This window comes from Zingiber officinale, chromosome 2A, assembly GCF_018446385.1.
Source record: "Zingiber officinale cultivar Zhangliang chromosome 2A, Zo_v1.1, whole genome shotgun sequence".
Taxonomy (NCBI): domain Eukaryota; kingdom Viridiplantae; phylum Streptophyta; class Magnoliopsida; order Zingiberales; family Zingiberaceae; genus Zingiber; species Zingiber officinale.
The window spans coordinates 48345999-48370327 of record NC_055988.1 but is presented as its reverse complement, the minus strand read 5'-3'; positions in this window follow the sequence as shown (position 1 = coordinate 48370327).

The window sequence follows — 24329 nt, the reverse complement described above, 5'->3', positions numbered from 1 at the left end:
GATTAAAATAATAATCATGCTGCTGATGGGCCCGGCAACTGTACTTGTTGTGCGCGCATCCCTAACTAAACCCGGGATTGCAAGTTCCGAGTCTAGTAGGGTTTACTAGGTTATCTAAACCTAGGGACGACTGTGGGAGCCCAACCCAATGGATATCTAATCCAGTACAGTGCCACTGCTGAAAATAAAATACTGATTTCATAATTAATTTTGTTACCTTGCTTTAACTAGGTTATCTGAACTTAGAACTAGGTTATCTGAACCTAGAGGCGACTGTGGGAGCCCACCCATGGGACCGTAGTCCCATATAAGCTGAAGCAAGACTAACTAAGTTATTTTAAATGCTTCTACTACATTAATTGAGCTATTAAAATGCCTACTGTAGCATTATATTGAGCTAAGCATTTTATCAAGCACTTGGTGTGCACTAGAACACACCCTACGTACTGAAAATCTGTATACAAAGCTTAACATAAATCTGATTGCAAAGCTTAACAAAAATCTGCATATCAATCCTATCAAAATCTGCATACTAAGCTTATCTAAAATCTGCATGCTATAAAAATAGAACTGCTCATGTTATTCCAATAGCAAATAGGAAACTAGAACAACTTAAGCATGCTGTGATAGTAAAACAAATTCAACTACTAGGCATGCAATAGAATCTAGAAAATAAAGGAATCGTTGCTGCATGGAATTAATAGAATATCATGCTTCATCAGGAAATACTGAGAATTCGTACTAAGGTAAAGCTAGAAAAGGAAAACTGCACTTCTATTAGCAATGGAAACGAAATCTGCCAATGCTAAAAAAAACTATTCTTACTAAGCAACCAACAACAAGATCTCAAGGCTAATATGAAATTCATGAGGCATATCAAAAACTGAGATACTACAACTGAGATGCTGGGGTCTAAACTGAGAATTCAGAATGTCGATTACATATATATTACAGTGACAATGTGATGCTACAGCTGAGATGCTAAAACTGAGATCAAAAGAAAGAAATCAAAACAGGCATGTTACTCTTAAACCTCTAGCTAACTCAATACTGTACAGTATAATCCAAGGCAAAGGAAACAAGAAACCCATGCTACTCAGAAACATCTAACTATTCCAATGCTGTACAGCATAATCCAAAAACAAAGAAACTCATGCTCTGATTTAACAAACGAACTTCTGAAATTGAAACTACAACACAACTAATGGAACAAAAACCGAAATCCAAAACCTTCCATAACTAGCTATCCATGTTATTCCAAATCTCTCCTCATCTTCTTAAAAACTCACGGCAGCTAGCCTCAAGAATACACTCCTTACAGCATGCTTCGGAAAAACAGCAAGAAACTAACAAGAATTCGAAACCAACAACCACAAGCTAAACAAACAAACAAATTCCATTTCCTTCCTTTGAGGTACACGGCAACAAGCCCAAAACCAAAAACTTCACAGCAAACTTCAAAAGCAAGAAGAACGAGAATCTGGAACTACTCCTACTGCAGGTGAGTAGCAACTCACATGTGTTCCTTGGACTTACAGCCGAAGAGAAGAACTTCTAATTCTTCTAGGGCTTGCGGCGAGCTTGAAATCTCGGTCTTCTTCGCGCCTTCGAGTTCTCCTTTACGAGAGGAGCTTGGATCGGTGAAGAACTCACGGAAGAAGACGCTCGTCGACCGCCGGAGACGAAGCCCTAGCCTCGGCTTCGTCTTCGCCCGAGAACAGGAAATCGCGGACGCCGTCGCCGAGTGCGAGAAGAGAAATTTTGAGGGAAAAGAAAATAATTAATCCCTCTCCTAACTTATCCTTTTATAACCTAGGGTATTCTGTTATGGCTTAAGATTATTTCGCTCCTTACCTTTTCACGAAATACTCGTGGAAGAGTTGGTTGGCTGCGGTTTTGACCATGTCAAGGGTTGCGGTTTCGAATCCTCTGCTGTGCACTTTTATTTCCAATTTATTTTACTGTTCCTAACTACTACTTAAATATATATCGCTTCATATATAATTAACAAAACATCCGTAGACCAGATGGTTGGCTGAGTCCGTTAAAATCTGGTTTGGGTCCGAGCTCTTGGGTTCAAAACCCAGCTTTAACACTTTTATATATATTTTTAAACTTCTTTCTCTTGGTAAAAAGTACCAAACAAACTTCAAAAATTATGTAAAAATACTCTAAAAATTCCTAAAAATCTCTAGAATTTTTTATAGCATTTCTAGATTTTTATAAAGACTTTTAGAACTCGAAATAGGGAAAATTGGATTGTTACACATTCTTTTTCCATTGCTTTTTTTGTTTCCTTTTAGTTTGGACAGTTTGCCTTGATATGCCCCTTTTTGTTGTAGCTGTAGCAAGTGACTTCAGACTTGGCTTTTGGACTTAGTTGCATCGTCTTTAACATGATCACCTTCTTGAAAAACTCAATTGTGAAAAATAAATTTGATTGGATAGGGTGATGACACCAATTTCAAGGAAAAATAAAATAATAATAATAATAAATAATAAAATAATAAAGGAAATTATAATATCAAATTTTGTCAAATGTGATATTTTTTTTTCAATTCTGACTAATGACGAAAAAATGAAACTAAAAAAATGAGAATTTTTTAAAAAAAATTGGAGGGAAAAAATAAAAGGCGTAGGGGTAATCATAATAAACTCGAGTGGTGTTTAAATAAAAACAATATATAATTTTCTTTTTCAAAAAGGAACCCCCTGCTCAATTGGTGGATTAACCAATTCAAAGAGGTCTGACTCTGATACCAATTGTAGGATTGAGACGCGCTAGAGGGAGGGGGTAAATAGCACTTGTGGCTTTTTCACTTTTTTAGGAAAACGTTCGATCGAGTAAAATACAGCGAAAATGAAAGAAAGAAAAAAGCAAACAAATGTTGACACTTTTGGTTTACTTGGTTCGGAGCTTCTGATGACTCCTACTCTAAGGTCCACGATCGTCAATCACTTTCGTTGGAAAATCCACTATCAGTTCGAAAAATCTTTACAAAGATGAGTACAACAGATTTAAGTACAACATTGAAATTTATATCGACAACTTTAAGGATCTAGAGGTTGTGCTTTCGGTTGTCGGAGTCGTGTCTCTCAGTCACCGGTGTCACATCCCGGAGTTACAGGATCGTCTTTAGAGCAGCACATAGGAGAAAGATTGCAAAAATAAAGTGTATACAATGCACTGCTCGTGGTCTCCTTTTTTGGGCTATTGAAGGTGCCTTCAACCCCATTGAAGGCATCTCCAGCGGTGCAGCTTATCCCTATAGCGTTGGAAATGATAACTTCTGTAATCTATGAAAGTTATCCCTTCGAAGGTTCCTTCAAGCTCATGGAAGGTGCCTTCCATCCAGCATCCAAGGCACCTTTAGGTGCATGAAAGTCACCTCCGCGCCTCTTTGCACAAGCCTTCGGCCAAGCCACCTGAGGCGCCTCTAACAGCCCTGGAGGCACCTTGAACACTATTTATCCTAGCTTATCTTGTGCTTTTCACTCTCTATAAGATACGTTAGTCCAAATTACTAAACATACCCTACAAACAAAGTTAATACAATAAAATATGATTAACAAAACTACATGATAGTATTTGGACTGTTCGATTCTAACTTTCAGATTTCTCGAAATCCTAAGTCAACCCGACGCTTACTTCTCTACGGGGAGTGTGTCCTCACATACTCCTCTTAGTAGGGTTTACTTTTTACCAGACAGGTCCTCTAGGCCGATTGGACTTTTGCTCGGCGTCCAAGACGTTAGGACTTCATCCTGGGCGTCCGATCCCTGACCTGTGCAATCTTTCATCTGGTGTCTGCAACCCCAGTATTTTCACCTATCATCCTCAATTCTAGGATTTCACCTAACGTTCTTGACCCACCAAGTGTAACGCCCGCCCTCCCTGCTAACCCTAAGGGACGGGGCTACGATACTCTACGTACATATTACAGCAGAAGACTTAAAAACATTTTCTTATTTTAATAAAAACCGAACTACACTAATATGGTTTCCATAACATGATAACAAGATAAATAAAATATAACATCAAGTCAACCATATAGTACTACAATTTACGAAACCAAAGCGTAATTCTTAAAAGGTTCTTAAAGCAGGTTCTTATTTGGTTGCCTAGCCACCGCCACACACATCTCCTTGCCTCTCCTGCTGCTCCTCTAGCTCATCCAGCTTTTTCCTTTATCTATGGTACAAGGAAAGTAAGCTATGAGCACTCATGGCTCAGTAAGTTTCTTTCCTACTCACTAAAACCAAAAATCATCACATAATCAAAGAATGTCTCAACATAACATAATCTCAACTAGTCATGACATAACATATCATACTCTTTAAGCATATCATGCAACATAGCAACATCATAACTAGTCATGGCATATTATCTATTACAGCATAGCATGAAACATAACATAATCATATCTAATCATGGCATATCATAGTATCATCTTAAGGTAGCGTAGCATATCAAGTTCTTAACACATAGCATGAAACATAACCTAAGCATATCTAATCATGGCATATCATAGTATCATCATAAGGTGACATGGCATATCAAGCTCTTAAGGCATAGCATGAAACATAACATAATCATATCTAATCATGGCATATCATAAATCATAGCATCATCACAAGATGATCATAAATTATATGCACTATGATTTTGAAAACATGTATCCGAAAAAAAACATGTGTATGTCTCATGATCTTTAAAACCATTTCTTCTTACATACATATACTTGAACATAATATCAACATATTCAGGGCCCCGGCTTAGTACCACATACATACATAATGCGCGCATCCTAAGTAGATCCAAGGTAGCTAGTCTTGAACCTACTAGGAAACTAGGCCCGTAGCTCGACCTAGGGGCACGTAAGGAGCCCACCCTTTACGAGGCCCGTAATTCGACCTAGGGGAGCATAAGGAGCCCACCCTTTTGGTACAAGCCATTCAAAGTAAAATACATGTCATACTTATACATATCATACATCATACAAGCATGCATCACTTAGGCATACATCATATAAAAGTATGCATCACTTAGGCATACATCATGTCATAAAAGTATGCATCACTTAGGCATACATCATATAAAAGTATGCATCACTTAGGCATACATCATATAAAAGTATGCATCACTTAGGCATACATCATGTCATAAAAGTATGCATCACTTAGGCATACATCATATAAAAGTATGCATCACTTAGGCATACATCATATTAACATGCATATCATAAAAGCATACATATTTTAAGCACATAGCATATTATCAAAGTATGCATATTTCCTTCCACATAGCATATCATAAAAGCATGCATATTTTAAGCACATAATCACTTCATCAAAGTATGCATATTTCTATCCACATGGCATATCACAAAAGCATGCATATTTTAAGCACATAGCATATCATCCAAGCATGCATATTTCTATCTACATAACATATCATAAAAGCATGCATATTTTAAGCACATAGCATATCATCCAAGCATGCATATTTCTATCTACATAACATATCATAAAAGCATGCATATTTTAAGCACATAACATATCATCAAAGCATGCATATTTCTAAGCACATAGCATATCATGGAAAGTAGAAATCACAAGCATACATGTTTAAGCATAAGGGTGTATCATGTAGTTATACTATCATAAGAAACATGGTAACATAGTTAGCTTGGGTTCTAAGCTTCCTAATCTCTTAGGTTCTTATCATGGCTGAACCCCCTTAGATCTCAATTTAGGTAAAAACAACCTCCAAGCATGTGGAACCTAAATTATCATTACATAAATTTCATAGGAAGCATTATAAGTATGATTTACTTGGTTTCTAAGTTCTCCAAGTCCCTAAACTTCATGTGGCCGAAGCCTATCAGGTGTGAAACAAGGTCCCAAATGTCATGAAAGTATGGAAACCTTAAACCACATTTATAGCATTTTTTCCCAAGTAACATAGTAAGCATATTGAGCTAGTTCCTAAGTCCTTCAAGCCCTTAACATATGTCATGGTCAAACTTTTAACAAGTGTTCATTAGGGCTAAAAACAAATATACAATCATGTGAACTTGAACTAACATCATGTATAAATTCATAACAAGACATTATACAATATGTATGGCCGAAACTTACCCTAGCCTCAATTAGGTCATTAAACAGCATATAGCATAGGAACTTTGTCTTTCTACTTATCATATTTCATGTAGAGTGACATAAGCATATTTAATTTTTGTTCTAGGGTTTCTAGGGCATCTATCCCTTCATGGCCGAAACATACAATGGTCCATTTAGGTCATGGAAAAATTGTACAAGCATATGACACAATCAACACATTATCATATTTCCATAAGAAGCATTTTTAACACCTTTGGTTTCATTTCTAAGGCCTCTAGGTCTTTTAAACCCTACTTGGCCGAATATCAACAGTATATAAACTTGCTTCAAATAGCCTAAAAGCATAAGAAATCATACAAGTTTCATAGCATGTATAAAGACAAGCATAATAAACATACATGTGAATTGTGTCTTAGGCTTCCTAGGTTTCTTTCCCTTTTTCTTTTATTTTTCCTCATGGCCGAAACCTACCAATCTTTAAACTAGGTTTTAAGTGGCCTAAAGCATGGAAAACCTAAGTAAGTTTCATGGCAAAAATTACTAAGAACATCATATACAAAGTGGGTTCATAAACAAGCTAGGACCCTTGTGATCTTACATGTCATATATCATGTAACAAATTTTCTATACTCCAATTAAACATGAGAGCATTAAACAACTTTCATATCATGATATCACAGAGGTCTTGAGCATATTAGAATTTTGTTCAAGCTTTTCTAAACTATCCATCTTATCATGGCCGAAAATCTAAAATAAGAGTTCATGAATTTCTAGCAATGTTCAACATGCAATTCTTTAAGAGAACTCTATATTCTATCATACAAACATGGTTACTTAAATTTAAAGGTCTTCCTAACCCTAAGCCCTTTTTCTTGGCTGAAACATATAAATGGATTTCTTTTGGTTCCAAGTAACTTTCAAGCAAGAAAACCAATAAAAGACCCTTAGTAGTTCATGGAGGGAATCTTGTACTAGTTTGGTTACACCATGTTTTCCCTAACCTCCTTAAAATATTTTTGGCCGAAATTCTAGGTTTAGGCACTCCTCTGATCAAGCATCAATTAGGTATAAAAACATGAAGAAAATCCTTCCTACATAGCATAGAAAACATATCATAAAATAAAGACTTGTTTAGACCTTCCTAGATTTGAAAACCCTTTCTTTAGCCGAATTTTCTAAAATTCTTTCCTAAGTTTTCTAATCCTCATAAAATCTGAAAATCACATAAAAAGCCTTGTACCACAGGTGAGGGGAAGCTTACATCCTTTTCGCTTGTGGATCTAAGGTGTGATGATGGAAGAAGTAGCCTCTTCTTCTTGTTCCCTTCCCTTGATTCCCTTGCTAAGTCCTCCTTGTATCTTAGGCTTTCTTAGGAGAAAACCTTGGCTTGGGGCCGAAGATGGAGGAGAGGAGACTGATGGTTTCGGTGAGGGAGAGGAATAATGAGAGAAAATGAGAGAAAAATAAACTTCTCTTTTCTTGCTCCCTTTTATGTTAAGGGGGAAGAGGTAACAAAATTGATTTTTGCTTTCCTTCTCCCTTAGCCTTTTTTTTTCTATTTCCTATTTATTTTATTTATTCATTTATTCTTACCATTCATGATGAAATAAGGGGGATTGAATCCTCTTAATTCCCTCTTTAAATTTTCGGCAAAAGCAAAGAGGAAGAGGGAGAGAAAGGGAGGAAGGCAAGTTGCCTTTCTCTTGCTCTTTTCTTGTCTTCTTTTGGCTAGCTTTTACTCTCACCCTTATCATGAATTTCCCTCCTTTGCTATCAACATCTTCTCTCTATCCCAATTGGTTTCTACTAATTAATTCTATGAATAATATAAGAGGTTCAAGGTTCAATCCTTGACCTTCACTTCTTTTTATTTCATTTTATTTTCTTTTTGCTTCAACTCACTTCCTATTATTTTTCTAAGGCAAAATACCACATTCATATATTTATCTTACAAGCTTAGTGGGTATTACACCAAGTCTTTGCCCAATCTCTCATAGCAGGACTTCATTGTCTAACTATAGCTAGGACTTTTTACCTGCCTAGTCACAACTAGGACTTTCCTTTCCCTAAGATCACTTAGGACTTTCCTGTACACTTAATTTAACTTGTCAGACAACAAGAAATCTTAACTTTGAACCCTTTTCCATTATCAAAACTCAAGTTTGATCATCTGGTGCTCCCTTCAACAATAATTAGGATTGAATCATCGTTGCAATTAATTCATTCAGATATTTATGGTCCAATGAATGTGAAGATTAGACATGAAAGTTTTTATTTCATTATATTTATTGATGACTCCATATGTTATGGTCATGTGTATTTGATTTTTCACAAATATAAAGAAATAGATTGCTTCAAATGTTATTTGAATGAAATTAAGAATCAATTTAAACATAAGGTTAAAACCTTATGCAATGACTATAGAGGTGAATATTTATCTGATTAGTTCAAGATAATATGTAATAATAAAGGGATTATTAGACAACACATTATCCCTAGAACTCCATAGTAAAATGGGGTTACTAAAAGAAGAAATCGAACTCTTCTAGATATGGTTAGGTCTATGATGGCTCAAGCTAATTTATCAATTTTCTATTGGGGAAATGTGTTATTAGCTACAACCTATATACTTAACCGAGTGCCTTCTAAATCTGTTCCATCAACTATATATGAACGTTGGACAGACAGAAAATAAGATTTGAGTAATCTGAGACCTTGGGGTCAACTGCTTATGTCCATGATAAGACTCACAAATATAAAAAATTAGGATCCAGAGGTAAGAAATGCATTTTTATAAGGTGTTCTAGTACTTCTAAGGATTGTGTTTTCATTGGTGAGCAATAAGATGAAACCATCTCTATGATACAGTCGAGAGATGCTATTTTTCTTCAAACTGAATTCTCAACAAGAGATAAAGTTGATAAGATAATTCATTTATTTGCAATAGAGGAAGAGGATAATGTTCCTTTATCAATAAATCAGGAATCACAAGAGATGCCTAAATCTAGTCAACCTAGTGGGAGTAATTTGCCAAATCATGAGTTGACTTCTCAATAACCCAACTTACAAAAAAGTATTTGTAAGATTAAACCTTGGAAATGGTTTGATATTGAGAATAAAGCATTAAATACACTCTCAATTGATGACGATGAACCTCAAAGGTTGAGAAAGCATTGAGATTCTCAGTTAGAGAAAAATGAAAAGTTATAATGGATGAGAAGATAGAGTCAATGAGAAAGAATCAAGTTTAGAATTTAGTATATCTTTCTCTGGGCTGAAGGACTATTAGGAATAAGTGATAGAAATCAAATCATGATTTTTATCATAATTTGACATAATAGAAAAGGGAGAAGCTAAGTACATCTTAGGAGTAAAGATCATTATAAATTAATCAAAAAGATTTTTGAGTTTATCTTAAGAGGCTTATATCACTAAGATGCTACAACACTTCAATATGTTGGATTGCAACATTGTATCCCAAGACTCTTGAAGAAATAGCTTAAATGAAGAAAAAATCATATGTCAGTGATATTGGTAGTTTGATGTACACTATGTTGTGTACTTGTCCTAAAATAGGTTATGTTGTTGGCTTAGTTAGGCATTTCTAGTTAAATCCAGAATTGAGGCGTTGGAAAGCGACGAAAAGGATATTCAAATATCTTAAAGGTACAACAGATTATTATATCAAATTTTGAGGATCTAAGATGAGCTTGAAGAGCTATATAAATGCAAATTGGGTGGGAGACCTTGATGATAGAAAATCCATATCTAACTTCTTGCTAAATGGTGGCATCATCTAAAAGAATAGCAAGACATAGTGTAAGGTCCTACTATCATCAAATAATTAAATTAAGTAATTTGAATATTTTCGATGGTGATAATAATAATATAATAAAATATAAAATAATCACAATTTATTAAGAAATAATTTTATAAATTTTTTCAGGAATTTTTAGAGGTTAAACAGGGTGCATACGACATGTTGGTGGAGATAAATCTATTAGGCTTTGAGGGGGATTTGTTTCAAATATCAATTAAGTAAGAGTTAATATATTCTATTAACCTAAGGTTGAGATTTATTTGCCCAAGGTATATATATATATAAGCCTAAACCTAATCCCTATTCCCCATCGCCAACCCCTTTTCCCCTCTCTTCTCTGTCGCCCAACCGAACCCTTCGCCGACTTCCCCTTCCCTCTTCTCTCTATCTCCGTCGCGTCGAATGGGGGCATCACCGGCCTTGGGGATCCGATCTAGTGCCAGTTCACGCCGGCGAACTCCCTGGGGGTGTCACGGGCGGACGTGGACTCCAACCAGCTCATCGGCGGCACAAAATAGCTGGGCATGAGCCTCCATCGATAGAACGAGGATGGAAGCGACAAGGGAAAGGCAAGTACTCCTTTATGTGGGCATAGCTTCCGTGAGGTAGGAGTAGGTAGCTAGGAGAGGTCATTATGATTGTCGGCGATGCATGTATGAGTTGTGAATCGATTATTTCTGTGTGGTTCCCATTTTATCTATGAATCATTCCGGATTTCCTATAAGGTTTTGGGTGTTCATGATTGTAGTTGCTTTTGGTATGGTTCTTTGCACGATTTGAGCTCTGGACTGAGTACTAGGTGGTTTTAGATATATTTGATGATGTGTTGCTCTTTTCTATCTCCTCTAAAGATTTTGGTCAGATTGTTGGTGTTCTTGAATTTGATCAAGGATGTTTTTACGTATAGCAAATTTGAGTTTGATTTCTAAAGCAGAGTTGATTCCCATGTGTTGTTGGAAATTCAAACCAGATATGGAGTTGTTGATTCGATTTTCTCCTTGAACTCGTGATGGTATTGTTGGATTGAATTTTGATGAGTTCTTATTTTCTTTGATAGGCTTGAAACTCTAGACAGAATTAGGTAAGTTGAGATTTGATTTCTATGTTGAGTTTGGTTCTTCAAGATAACTTTAAAATTCTGGATAGGTTTGGGTGTAATTGTTGAAGCTAAGATGTTCATTCTAAGTTGCTGGAATTTTGGGTTTGAGTTGGAGTTTTGATTCAGTTTTCTGCTTAACATGGAGATGGTATTCCTTTTGCGGTATTGATTCATATAACATGATTCATGTTTCCATGCTAGTTCAATTATTGTGAGTCATTCTTTATTTCATTACGTATGATTTAGGTACTTACTCACTGATATTCTTATGTTATGTATGATTGGGATATGGAAAGGTTCTTGTGGAATGGTATGCTTACTGAATGATTGGAATGCGCTATTGTTATAAGTATAGTGTTGTTATGTTATGAATCTTATGTGGCTAATTGGATGAGTATGAGCATATATGGTAACAGTACGGGATGGGTGCCCCGGGATGAGCTCCTGGGAGGGCCCTTCCAAACTTGACTGATTATTTATGTATGCTAGCTTCAGCTATATGACTGTATGTTCTCTAGGAGGTACCTCTAGGGTCATGAGATTGATTGACTGGCTCAAATGGTGGTTACCACAATGTGTCATATTTACCCTTATTAGTTATGTAAGCTCTTTTACATATTGTATTTTCCTTCCTTTATTCTGTATTTGAGTTTATGTTCTATGTCTACTAGTTACTGTTCCTGTGACTTTATGGATTTCATATCTTACGTAATGGATTGTACTTGCTGGGTTCGTAAACTCATTATGCTTACATTACAGGTGAGGGAGATACCTCCCAGGATATGGAAGAAGGCATGCGGATGAAGTAGTCGAGGAGGCAAGATGGATGCACGTCCCACTGTCCGAACATCTAGGAGTGCTGGGTTGGCGCCCTTATGCGTTTTTATTGTTTTGAGGAGTTGTATAGGTGTCTTCATGTTCTTTCGGTTAAAATTTCTTCTTTGTAATGCTACTGGTTATGTTGGGTATGGTGGTTCATAGGGGTGAATTTATTATCATGGTACTTTACAGTATAAATTTAATTTGGTTGAATGTGTTTGGTAGTGCAAAAAAAAAGAAAAAAGAAAGAAAAAGAAAAAAGGGGATGTTTCATGTGGGCTTATGTAGCCTTGTCATCAATGAAATCTGTGTGGCTTGGCTTGTGTAGCCTTGTCAACAATGGAACATATGTGGCTTGGCTTGTGTAGCCTTATCGACAATGGAAGCTGAGTATATGGCTTATGCAGTGGTTGTACAAGAGATTGTCTGGTTGAGAAGGTTCATGAAGTATCTGAAGATTGCTGAGAACAGTGGGAGTCCTATTATAGTTTACTGTAATAATCAAGCTGTTATAGCCTTTTCCAAAGATCCCAAATATTACAACAAAGACAAGTATATAGAAATTAAGTATAATTTTGTAAGGGATATTGTTGATAAGAAAAATATAGTTCTTGAGTATATGTTGGTGCGGGAAGCATCCAACGATCGAACATGAATTTTGATAATGGCAAAGGATTCAAAGTTAAGGTTATTTGTGATCTAATGTGTTGAATGAGTTTGCAGGGAAAGTCCTAAGGTATCTTAGGCAAAAGTCTTAGCTGCGGTTAGGCAGGCAGGAAAACCCTAGGGGGTGGTAACCCTAGGTCCTAGGGGGTGGTAACCCTAGGTGGAAAGCCATAGCGGGTTGAGGTCTTCGGGCAAAAGTCTTAGAGTCTGATACTTTAGGTGAAAATCCCGGTGTCGCGGATTGGGTGGAAAGTCTGGGCGAGTCGTGGAGCAGGCGTCCAGCAGAAAGACCTAAAGACTCGGGTGGTAAGCAAAAGCCTAGTCGATCTGGAGGATCAAACTGGCAACCAGTATACTCTCCTGAGTGGAGTAAGTGATGGTGTGTTCCCCACTGAGGGAACAGTAGGCATCGGTTCGACCTAGGGTTTCCGGTCGAAAATTCAAAGTCAGAACTGGACAGTCCGGTAACTGTCGGACTTTTATTTTTATGTTATTATTATGTACTAACTTTGTTTTACAGGATATGTTGTTGTTTTATGGACTAACGTAGCTTGCAGGACGAAGAAAGAGCTCAAATCCTAGGATGAACAGTGTCCGGGGTGCCTCCATGGAGCTTGGAGGCACCTCGAATGCTTTGGAAGAAGGAGCGCGTGAAGTCAAGCTGGAGACGCCCTCAAGGAATGCTGAGGCACCTCGGATGGGCTTGAAGGCGCCCTTCATGGTATTGGAGGCGCCTTCACGAGGATGAGCGGTGACTTCTTCAGCCCTTATCTTCGCTACGGAATCAGCGGAGTTGAGGGTGCCCTTAAGGAGGTTGAAGGCACCCTCAATAGGCTTTATAAGGAGGTCTTGACCAACAGTTTAAATAATCACTTTCTGAGCATCTTTCAACTGTTTGTTGCTAACGAGACGATCCGACTGAGCCATAACAAGACCCCGACGACCCGAAGCTGCGAATTTCAAATTCCCGTTGTCGATATAATTTTAGTTCAGTTAAATTGTAATATTCCTCTTGCAATATTTACACGATTATAGTTGTTGCCCAAAGTAAACACTCAACCAACGTGGGCCTTGGAGTAGGAATCGCTACAGGCTCAGAACCAAGTAAATCGTTGGTGTTTGTGATTGTTCTTGTTTACTTTATTTCCACTGTGTTACTCATTGATTTTTCGATACAAAAAGTGAAAGCCATGAGCGCTATTCACACCTCCCCCCCATCTAGCGCGTCTCGATCCAACAATTGGTATCAGAGCGGGGTCGCTTCGATTTGGTGCAACCACCAATCAAGTATTTTTTTCATGGTGATTTTTAGTTTTTTGGAGTCGATCGAAATCGGTATTATTGCCGCCTTCCGATCTATTTTTTTTTGTAATCAAATTTTTCCTCGAAGTTGGTGCAACACCACTCAAGATCACGTGTTTATCCTTCTTTTAACCCACACTACTAATCCAGGATCAAGTCCTAGGACAAGCTTTCCTATTTTTCTTTGTGTGCGAGATTTCATTTTTATGGCTCTCCAAGAAGGCTACAACACTGCTCGCCCACCGTTCTTCACCGGAGAAGACTTCGGCTACTGGAAGGGCCAAATAGAGTCATACCTTCAGACTCATTTCGAAGTATGGATGATCGTCAAGACTGGCCTTGAACTCCCAACTGACGATAACGACAAACTGATATCATGCGAGAACTGGGATGCAACTCTGATAAAGAAGGTAGAAGCAAACGCCAAAGCAACCTATACACTTCAGTGCGGCCTAACCAAGGAGGATATGAACCGTGTCGGCCCATTCTCGAGCGCCAAAGAATCATGGAAAAAGCTGATCGAGTTGCACGAGGGCACGCCCAACACAAAGGTAAGTAAGCGTGGCTTACTACTTAATAAATTATATAATATTAAAATACAGGAAGGTGAGTTGTCTAGCCAGCTTCATGCCTGTATACAAGATCTACTCAACGGACTCCATACAATCGGACAGAAAGTGGAGAACCGCGACATCCTAAGGTACGCCCTAAATGTCTTTCCGAGGAATACCTTGTGGGCATCTATGGTAAATGCTTACAAGGTATCTAAGGATCTATCTTTAATTAAACTAGACAAATTGTTTGCTAAATTTGAATTACATGAACAAATTAACGCTCAATCGACTGAGAAGGGTATAGCTTTGATTGCAGGTACAAGCAAAGCACGCAAACCAAGAGCAAGACATAGAACTGAACCAAAGTCAAAAGAAGAACCTGACTCAAACGATGACGACGACGAGATCACTGTCGAACTCATCAATCTGGTAAGAAAGCTCTACAAAAAGAAAAAGGGCTTCAACAAGAAGGATATCAAGAAGGTAGTCCAATCCAAGGAGGTCCAACCAAGTTCGAAGGTAAAGTTCGAAGTAAATTGCTATGGTTGCAACCAAAAGGGGCATATCAAAGCCAACTGTCCGAAACAAAAAGATGCTAAGAAGCAAAGAAAGAAAAAAGCCCTGAAGGAAACTTGGGACGAGTCTTCATCAGAAGAGTCCGATGAAGAGCTCGAATAGACGAGCTTCCTTGCACTGATGGCCCGGGACCAAATCAACGAGTCCGGAAGCGAGAGCGAATCGGAAGTAGAATTAGAAAGAAACCATGGATTTGTATCCATTTTCGAAGGGCCTAACCCCGCTGTGAGTACTTCTCGGTTGTATAATCTAGTTAATTATCTTATGCATAAATTAGCTAAATACAACGTTCGGATCAAATCACCTCTAAAGGAGGTAACAACCCTTAAAGAAGTGACTGACTCCGAATCCTTGACTGACCCTATTCAGACTGAAACCTCAACTCAAGTCCAAAAGCTTGAGGAAGAGAATTCCAACCTGAAAACTCAAGTCAATGATTTGAAGATCACGTTGGAATGGTTTACACTGGGTTCCAAGAATCTTGATTTGATTCTTGGAAAGCATAAGGCCATATAATCGATCCGGACAGGATATAAGACAAAAAGGAAATATCATTCATATCTTACTTGTTAACAGACCAAATAGAAAGGTAGTCCAAGCATGGGTACCCAAGTCTAACTTGATTAATCAAGTTGGACTTGGACATTATTGGATCCCTAAGGATCAAATACATTACCTTGATAGATCATATCAAGGCTAAGATCCAGGGGGAGTAAATAGAAAAATCATCTTTATAAATAGAATTGTTTGATGATTACTCTATTTCTTCTGCTTTTATTATATGCTTAGATTAGGCTAGGTTAAGGACTCAGCCGTAATTTACACTTGATTGGTTAGTCCTAGGAGTTTCCGAAGGAAAATTAAATATATAATTTCTTTGAAAGGCTTTGTCAAGAAGTGGTGGATGATCTCATACTCAAGAAGGCCTAATGTCTCACCATAGCCTGGAAGCTAATCTTCAAGATGTGTATTTAATTGACCAATTAAAAAATCTAAGTCTAACTCAAATGTAAATTAATCCTTAGATATAATCTAAATTAAAGTTAACCATCTCACAAAACTACATAAGGTCTCCTGATTGATAACTTAGAAATGGGTGAGATGGACCTAGGATGAACTTAGTTGAATTTAAACCTAATTTCCTTAATCAATTTAATAAATTAATTAACTTAATCAAATTAACCTAATTAATTAACTTAATCTAATTAATCAACTTAATCAAATTAACTAAATTATCTATTTAATTAACTGAATCAAATTAATTAACTTAATCAAATCAACTTAATCAAATTAACTAAATTAATTCATTTAACAACTTATCAAATTATAACAAACTTAACTTAATTTAACAACTTAATTAAAATTTTCTAATAAATTAAACTTAACTTAATTTAACAACTTAATTAAAGTTTCCTAATAAATTAAACATAACTTAACTAATAACTTAATTAATTTTATCTAATAAGTTTAACAAACTTACCATAATTAATTAACTCTAATCTTAATTAATTTAATTAACACAAATATAAGAAAAAAAAGGAAAACACGTCGGCAAGGCACCTCTCGAAGGCGCCTCCATCTCAAAGGAGTCTTCCGCACAGACGCGATAGCTCGTCTCAGACGGTTTCCGTACACTACGGGCAATGACCTCCGGATTCACTACTCTCCGAGAGGAGATTCTTCAAGAATTGCATACACCCGAGCGACCTCTATCACCTCCTCCAGCTGACGATCCTCCTAATTGATCATATTTTGGACACGCATTGTATCTATTGGACTTACACTTACTCCTTGTATAGATAACTCTCTTTTGGTTTGTTTGGTCTTGTGCTTAGTAGAATAGAACTTACTTTTAAAAAAATTATTATTCCCGCTTTTTTTTTTTAAACTATGCTTTTAACTCAGTTTGTTTTTAAAAAAATGGTTTTAAAATCCTAGGAAAAATATTTTTTCAAAATTCCAATTTTTGTTAGGTTTCAAAATTTTGGACTTAGCCTAGAAATTTACCCCCTAGAAATCATGTTCCCCTAGATTTCAGCTAGAGCATCTCACAAGCATACTAGGTTTAACTTGCTTGTGTATAAGAATACTTAGAATGGTGTGGGATATATAGGGTACTGTCAGGACTTAAGAATGCTTATGTCTGTGCATCGACATAAGTCTGGACAATAAATACCAATTTACATTAATCAAGTTAAGTTATCCTGTCTTAGTCAAATCTAACTGAATCACTAACTTAACTTGACTAACCAAGTGAAAGTTGTTGCCCTCTAGGTAAACAGCTAGTAGCTAATAGTTAGACATTTGGCTAAGGAAATTAAGTATTTAGTCTAATTTTTTACTCATGCTTGGACTTTAGGCCTTTTTGGAAAAGAGAACTAACTTTTTCTTTAAAATTGACTTACTCTTTTTGATTCTAAGTGAAAGTGGTCTTAGCTAAAGTTTTACAAGTTATTACTATTTAAGCTAAGTGTTTCTATTTTCAAATTTAACTAAGTAAAACTAATTTTTGAATCTCTAAATTTTTTTAAAAAAGTTTTATCAAATATTTTTGTTCGCTCTTTTTAAACTAAATTTTTTTGCTAAGTTATTTTTGTTAGTTAGAGCCCTAGAGCCAATCATTTGATAATTGTTGTATGGACTCATTGTATTATATTCTTATATATAAATAAAGGCATTTGTTTTGGTTATTATACATACTTGTATTGGAGCCAAATAACTAAGTATAATAGCGTCCTTGAGTAGAAGGTTCTTACCTATATCAATCGATTGGTTGAATCGATAGTGAGATGATATAGGGAACACTACTCTTAATCATTCCTAGTCGAGTATTAACATTCAGGGACAATGTTAATGCGACGAGACTAGCATGTAGGTCAACTCGATAACTTGATCTCACAAGTCATGGATATGGAGATATCAAGTTGACACATGGGTATGCATTGGAGAATGTATACTGAATGACCCACCATGAGAAAGTATCATGGATCATTATATGAGTGTCATATACTTTCTCATGTGGCTATTAGTATGACTATTAGTCCTTGGACCTAAAGTCACCATGGCTCCCTACATAAGGAGTTACGTACTTTGGCTTCGTCAAACGTCACTCGTAACTGGGTGAACTATAAAGGCGATTACTGGTTATGTAACAAATTATACGGAGGGATGTAAGTGATGTAGATGGGATCTATCCCTCCTATATGATGGGAGTGACATCGATATTCTTGATAGAGTGAGACCACGAAGTGCATGGTCCTGCCCAAATGAGTCAATATGAGATATTAAGCTCATTTGATTGAGTGAGTCTACTTGGAGTTCAAGATTTAGATTGATTAGAGGATGACACGGTCTATGCCTCACATTGATCAATCTAGATGTCTAGGATAGAAGGACAATGTCATATATTGTGAGGAGTCACAATTAGTAGTCACAAGGTGATGTTGGATCTTAACATTCTTATGACTTGGGCAGTAATGATGTGTTGCTAGATACCACTCATTACTTATGCTTCTAAATTAGTTTAGGAGCATTGCCAACGTTATAAGAACCTATAGGGTCACACACAAAGGGAAATTAGATGGAGATTAGGTTCATTTGATGAACCTAAAGGATTAGGTTCATGTGATGAACCTAATTGGATTAAGAGTAATCCAAATTGAGCTAATTGAGTTGGACTCAATTTGGTTCATGTGTTAAGTGAGTATAATTTGGACTTAGACTCATTTAATTAATTTAATTTAATGAATAGAGATTCATTAAATTAAAATTGACTTGAACCAATGGTTAGATTAGATCAACCAAGAGAGAGAAGTGGTCAAGTTTGACTTGACTTGAGAGGAAGATGAAGGGTCAAGTTTGACTTGACCATTTGCCACCTCATTGGTGAGTTGGCATTAAGTGGACTAATGATGATGTGCCACATCATCAAGACCACCTCATGGTGTGCCACCTCATGAAGGAGATCAAGAGTTTTTGACTCTTAAAATTCCATGGAGTATATAACTCATCACTTGAAGGTGGCCGGCCACTTTTTGGTGGAGTTACAAGTGAGAATTGATTCTCATTCATTCCTTCTTCTTCCTCAAGCTCTCAACCTATCTCCCTCTCCTCATCTTTGCTGAGACCATCAAGGGTGCTAGCACATCCTAGTGGTTTCTCTCCATCTCTTGCTTGTGTGGATACACATAGAGGAGTATCTACCTTGATACTCTTGAGATCCGGCGAAATTTGGATGAGCGGGATTAAGCGAAGGGCTTCGCATCAAGGGTAAAGATCTTATCTTGTAGATCTAGGCTTAGAAAACTCATACTCAAAGTTTTACTACTTTTATTCTTCGCACGGATCCGGTGGCGAGAGTTTCGGGGTTTCCGCAACGCAAAAAATGGTTTTTGTGGCCCGAAAAACCCAACAGTGGTTTCTCTCAATCTCTTGCTTGTGTGGATTCACATAGAGGAGTATCTACCTTGATACTCTTGAGATCCGGCGAAACTTGGATGAGCGGGATTAAGCGAAGGGCTTCGCATCATGGGTAAAGATCTTATCTTGTAGATCTAGGCTTAGAAACTCATACGTGAATGTTTTTTTCGAAATCTTATTCTTCGCACGGATCCGATGGCTGGGATTTCTGGGTTTCCGCAACGCAAAAAGCGGTTTTTGCGGCCCGAAAAATCCAACAGTAGTATCAGAGTCATGTGCGAAGCGAGTATGAGTTTTAATTTGTATTTTTATGAAAATTATAGATCTGTAACTTTCTTTGAATTTATGATTTTTATAGTTTTATGGGTATTTTTCTCGTAGAAGCGAAGCATAAGTGTTTAGACACTGTAGGCTTCGACTATCAAGAAGATTTTTCCAAAACGGCAAGGTTTCGCCCCAAATCGTTTTGGCACAGTGGTCTAAGGTGCTATAGGATCGCTTAGGAACACTCGCGATGGTTATATCGCGAGTAGGGGCGCTGCCCCTGACCCCGCAAGGGGCTTCGTTCCAAGATTGTGCCCGAAAATCGCTAAACGGGACCGCCGGGAATTTTTACTCATAAAAATTGTAATAAAAATTATAGAAATTTATAGAAATTGCATAATTTAGAATTATGTATTATTTTGTGATGGTCATGGCCCAAAAGACCCAATTAGATTGAAAAATAGTGTTGTAATTCATAATATGATCTGCGTGCCATTTTGTGTTTATGTGTGTTGTACTTGATTCGCGACCTGCGCGTCGTGCCTTCATCTATTTTATATTTCCTGTTGTAAATTAGTTTAGACTCGTATGTAACTCGAGTTTCACTTTTGTAATGTACAAAATGGAGCGGTGGAAGGTTCACTCGAGATGGAGCTACGAGGAGGGTGCGAGCAACACAAGGTGGTCAATGGGAGGAGCTTGAGAAGCTGTTGACCTTAGGTTGACCATCCGATCTTCTCATTGGCTTGAGAAGATCGTAGTAGGGCCATGACTAATCACAAAACATTTAATTAATTGCTTGTGTGTGTATATGTGATGCATGCTAGAATAAGTAATTAATTAGCACCTTAACGATTCGATTCGATCAATCGCATATATGATACACCTCGACGATTAGATTAGATCTAAATCACGTATATGATGCACCCTAACGATTAGATTAGATCTAAATCGAGTGTCTCATACACCTCGTCGATTAGATTATATCTTAATCGCGACAACTCGTAATGTCTACCATGTCGTGATACCTATCACTACCTCGATCACATGTAGTTGTTGAATCTACCAAAGCAGAGCAACACATATTATCTTGGTAGGGTACGGAGGGACAATCTTGGTCCCGCCTATCAACGCATGGGTGAGTAAAACTCAATTAGATTGAGTATAACTAGTTAAATCAAGTTTAACTATAGGCATTTTTCCAATTGTTGGTAGATAGGACAAAATCACGTTTATATTAACTCTTGGGCGTATTAGCCAAAGCTAACTCGAGTTTTAATATAAATGCGGATCTTGATCCTATAAACAAGAGTTGCATAGAGATGTAATTGGTAATTAGTTACCTACCGATCATACTAAGTCTTGGGCGATTTAGCCAAAGCTAACTCAAGGCATAGTATGATGTGGATCTTGTCCCACATGAATTATAGAATTCAGTAGGAGCATCATTTAATTAAAAGGCCTAATTAAGTGATTACTAGAATATGATGTTTATTTATTTTCTGCATTTTCCTGTTGTAGATTACCATGACGTCAAACACGAACATCTTCTCTCTGCATTCTGTCCTTGACAAGGACAAGCTCAACGGAGCAAATTTCCTAGACTGGTACAGGAATCTGAGAATAGTTCTCACCCAAGAACGTAAACTGTACGTTCTGGAGCAGCCCATTCCGGAGGCTCCTCTTGCCAATGCCACGCGAACAGACAAAGATGCTTACAAGAAGCATCAAGATGATGCATTAGATGTATCATGTCTAATGCTCGCGACCATGAACTCTGAGCTTTAGAAGCAACATGAGTTAATGGGTGCTTGTGATATGGTTGAACATCTTCGTCAACTATATCAAGGACAAGCGCGGCAGGAGAGATTTGAGATCTCAAGGGCACTATTTCAGTGCAAGATGTCAAATGGGGCTCCCGTAGGTCCATATGTACTCAAGATGATTGGGTACATAGAGAATCTACAGAGATTGGAATTCCCACTTGGCCAAGAGCTGGCCACTGACCTGATCTTGCAGTCTTTGCCAGAGAGCTACAGTCAATTTGTCATGAACTACAACATGAACGAAATTGACAAGTCACTGCCCGAACTGCTTAGTATGTTACGAACTGCTGAGCTCAACCTTAAGAAGGTTAAGCCCAACTCTATTCTGATGGTTCAAAAACACAAGGGAAAGGGCAAGCCTAAAGGCAAGGGAAAGTCCCAAGCCAAGGTCAAAGGCAAAGGCAAAGCACTGAAGCCTAAAGGAGGGGTCGCCAAGGATGCTACCTGCTTCCACTACGGTCAGACCGGGCACTGGAAGAGGAACTGCAAGGTGTACCTGGAAGATCTTAAGAAGAAGAGAAGTGAAACTTCCACTTCAGGTATATATGTTATAGAAGTCAATCTATCTATTTCTTCATCATGGGTATTAGATATCGGATGTGCTTCTCACATTTGTACTAATGTGCAGGCGCTGAGAAATAGCAGGGCATTGACGAAGGGCGAGGTGGACCTACGCGTAGGCAATGGAGCACGGGTTGCTGCTGTTGTTATAGGAACTTATTCTCTATCTCTGCCCTCTGGGCTTGTATTAGAATTAGATGAATGTTGTTATGTGTCTGCTTTAACTAAGAACATAATTTCAGTTTTTGTTTGGACAAGAAAGGTTTTTCATTTATAATAATGAACAAATGTTGTTCAGTTTATTTAAATGACATGTTCTATTGTAGTGCACCTCTGATAAACGGACTCTATATTCTAGACCTTGAGAGCCCTATCTATAACATTAGTACCAAGAGGTTCAAGTCAAATGACATGAACCAAACCTATATCTGGCACTGTCGCTTAGGTCATATAAATGACAAATGCTTATCCCAGCTCCATAAAGATGGTTTGCTGGACTCATTTAATTTTGAATCATATAAGACATGCGAGTCATGCCTTCTAGGCAAGATGACCAAGACTCCCTTTAGCGGACACAGTGAGAGAGCGACTGACTTGTTAGGTCATATACATAGTGATGTATGTGGCCCTTTCAATGTCACTACTAGAGGTGGTTATAGGTACTTCATTACATTTACTGATGACTTCAGTAGATATGGTTATGTGTACCTGATGACACATAAGTCAGAATCCTTTGAAAAGTTCAAAGAATTCAAGAATGAAGTACAAAACCAGCTTAGCAAGAGTATTAAGATAGTTCGATCAGATCGAGGTGGTGAATACCTTAGCCATGAGTTTCGTGACTATCTAGCTGAGTGTGGGATCCTATCCCAACTCACTCCTCCTGGAACACCACAGTGGAATAGTGTATCCGAATGGAGGAATCGTACTTTATTAGATATGGTACGGTCTATGATGAGTCACACAGATCTTCCTACATTCCTTTGGGGCTATGCTCTAGACACAGCAGCCTTCATTCTCAACCGAGTTTCATCCAAGGCTGTGATAAAGACACCATATAGGATATGGACTGGGAGAGATGCCCAGGTGTCTTTTATAAGGATTTGGGGTTGTGAGGCTTACGTTAGACGTCAAGTCTCGGACAAATTAGGACCCAAATCCGACAAGTGCTATTTCATTAGATATCCCAAGGAAACGAAGAGATATTACTTCTACATTCTCGGTCAACACAAGATAGTTGTGGCTAAGACTGGGGTATTTCTAGAAAGGGACTTTGTTTCTAGAAAGACTAGTGGGAGTACGTTCGATCTTGAAGAAGTTCAAGATGTGAACCATAGCACTGAAGCCTCGATGGAAGTTGAACTGGAACCACAAAGTGTTGTGGATGATATTGTTCCACAAGGAGTTGAGGAATAACAACCAGTTCAAGTAGACATACCTCTTTGCAGGTCTGATAGGGTACGTCATCAGCCTGAGAGATACTCATTTCTCTTGTCTGACCATGATGACGTTGTGCTCATAGAGGATGAGCCCACCTCCTATCAGGAAGCTGTGATGAGACCAGATTCCGAGAAATGGCTAGAGGCCATGAGATTCGAGATGGAATCCATGTACACTAACTAAGTATGGACTTTTGTTGATCCACCTGAAGGGGTAAAACCCATTGGGTGTAAATGGGACTTTAAGAGAAATACTGACATAGATGAACTTATTTATAAGGGTCGCTTGGTAGCTAAAGGTTTCAAACAGATTCATGGTATTGACTATGATGAAACCTTTTCTCCAGTTGCGATGTTTAAGTCCATTCGGATCATGCTTGCTATTGCAGCATACCATGACTATGAGATATGGCAGATGGATGTCAAAACCGTGTTTCTGAATGGAAACCTGCTCGAGGATGTGTACATGACACAACCTGAGGGTTTTGAAGATCCACAGCATACTGGCAGAGTATGCAAGCTGCATAGGTCCATTTATGGACTAAAGCAAACTTCTCGGAGCTAGAATCTTTGATTCAATGATGCAATCAAACAGTTTGGTTTCATCAAGAATGAAGATGAACCTTATGTCTATAAGAAGGTTGTAGGGGACATAGTTGTCTTCCTCATATTGTATGTGGATGACATACTACTCATTGGGAAGGACATTCCTTTGCTACAGTCTGTCAAGACTTGGCTAGGGACTTGTTTCTCAATGAAGGACTTAGGTGAAGCATCCCGCATTCTAGGCATACAAATCTATAGAGATAGATCTAAGAGGTTGCTTAGCCTAAGTCAGAGTACATATATTGACAAGGTACT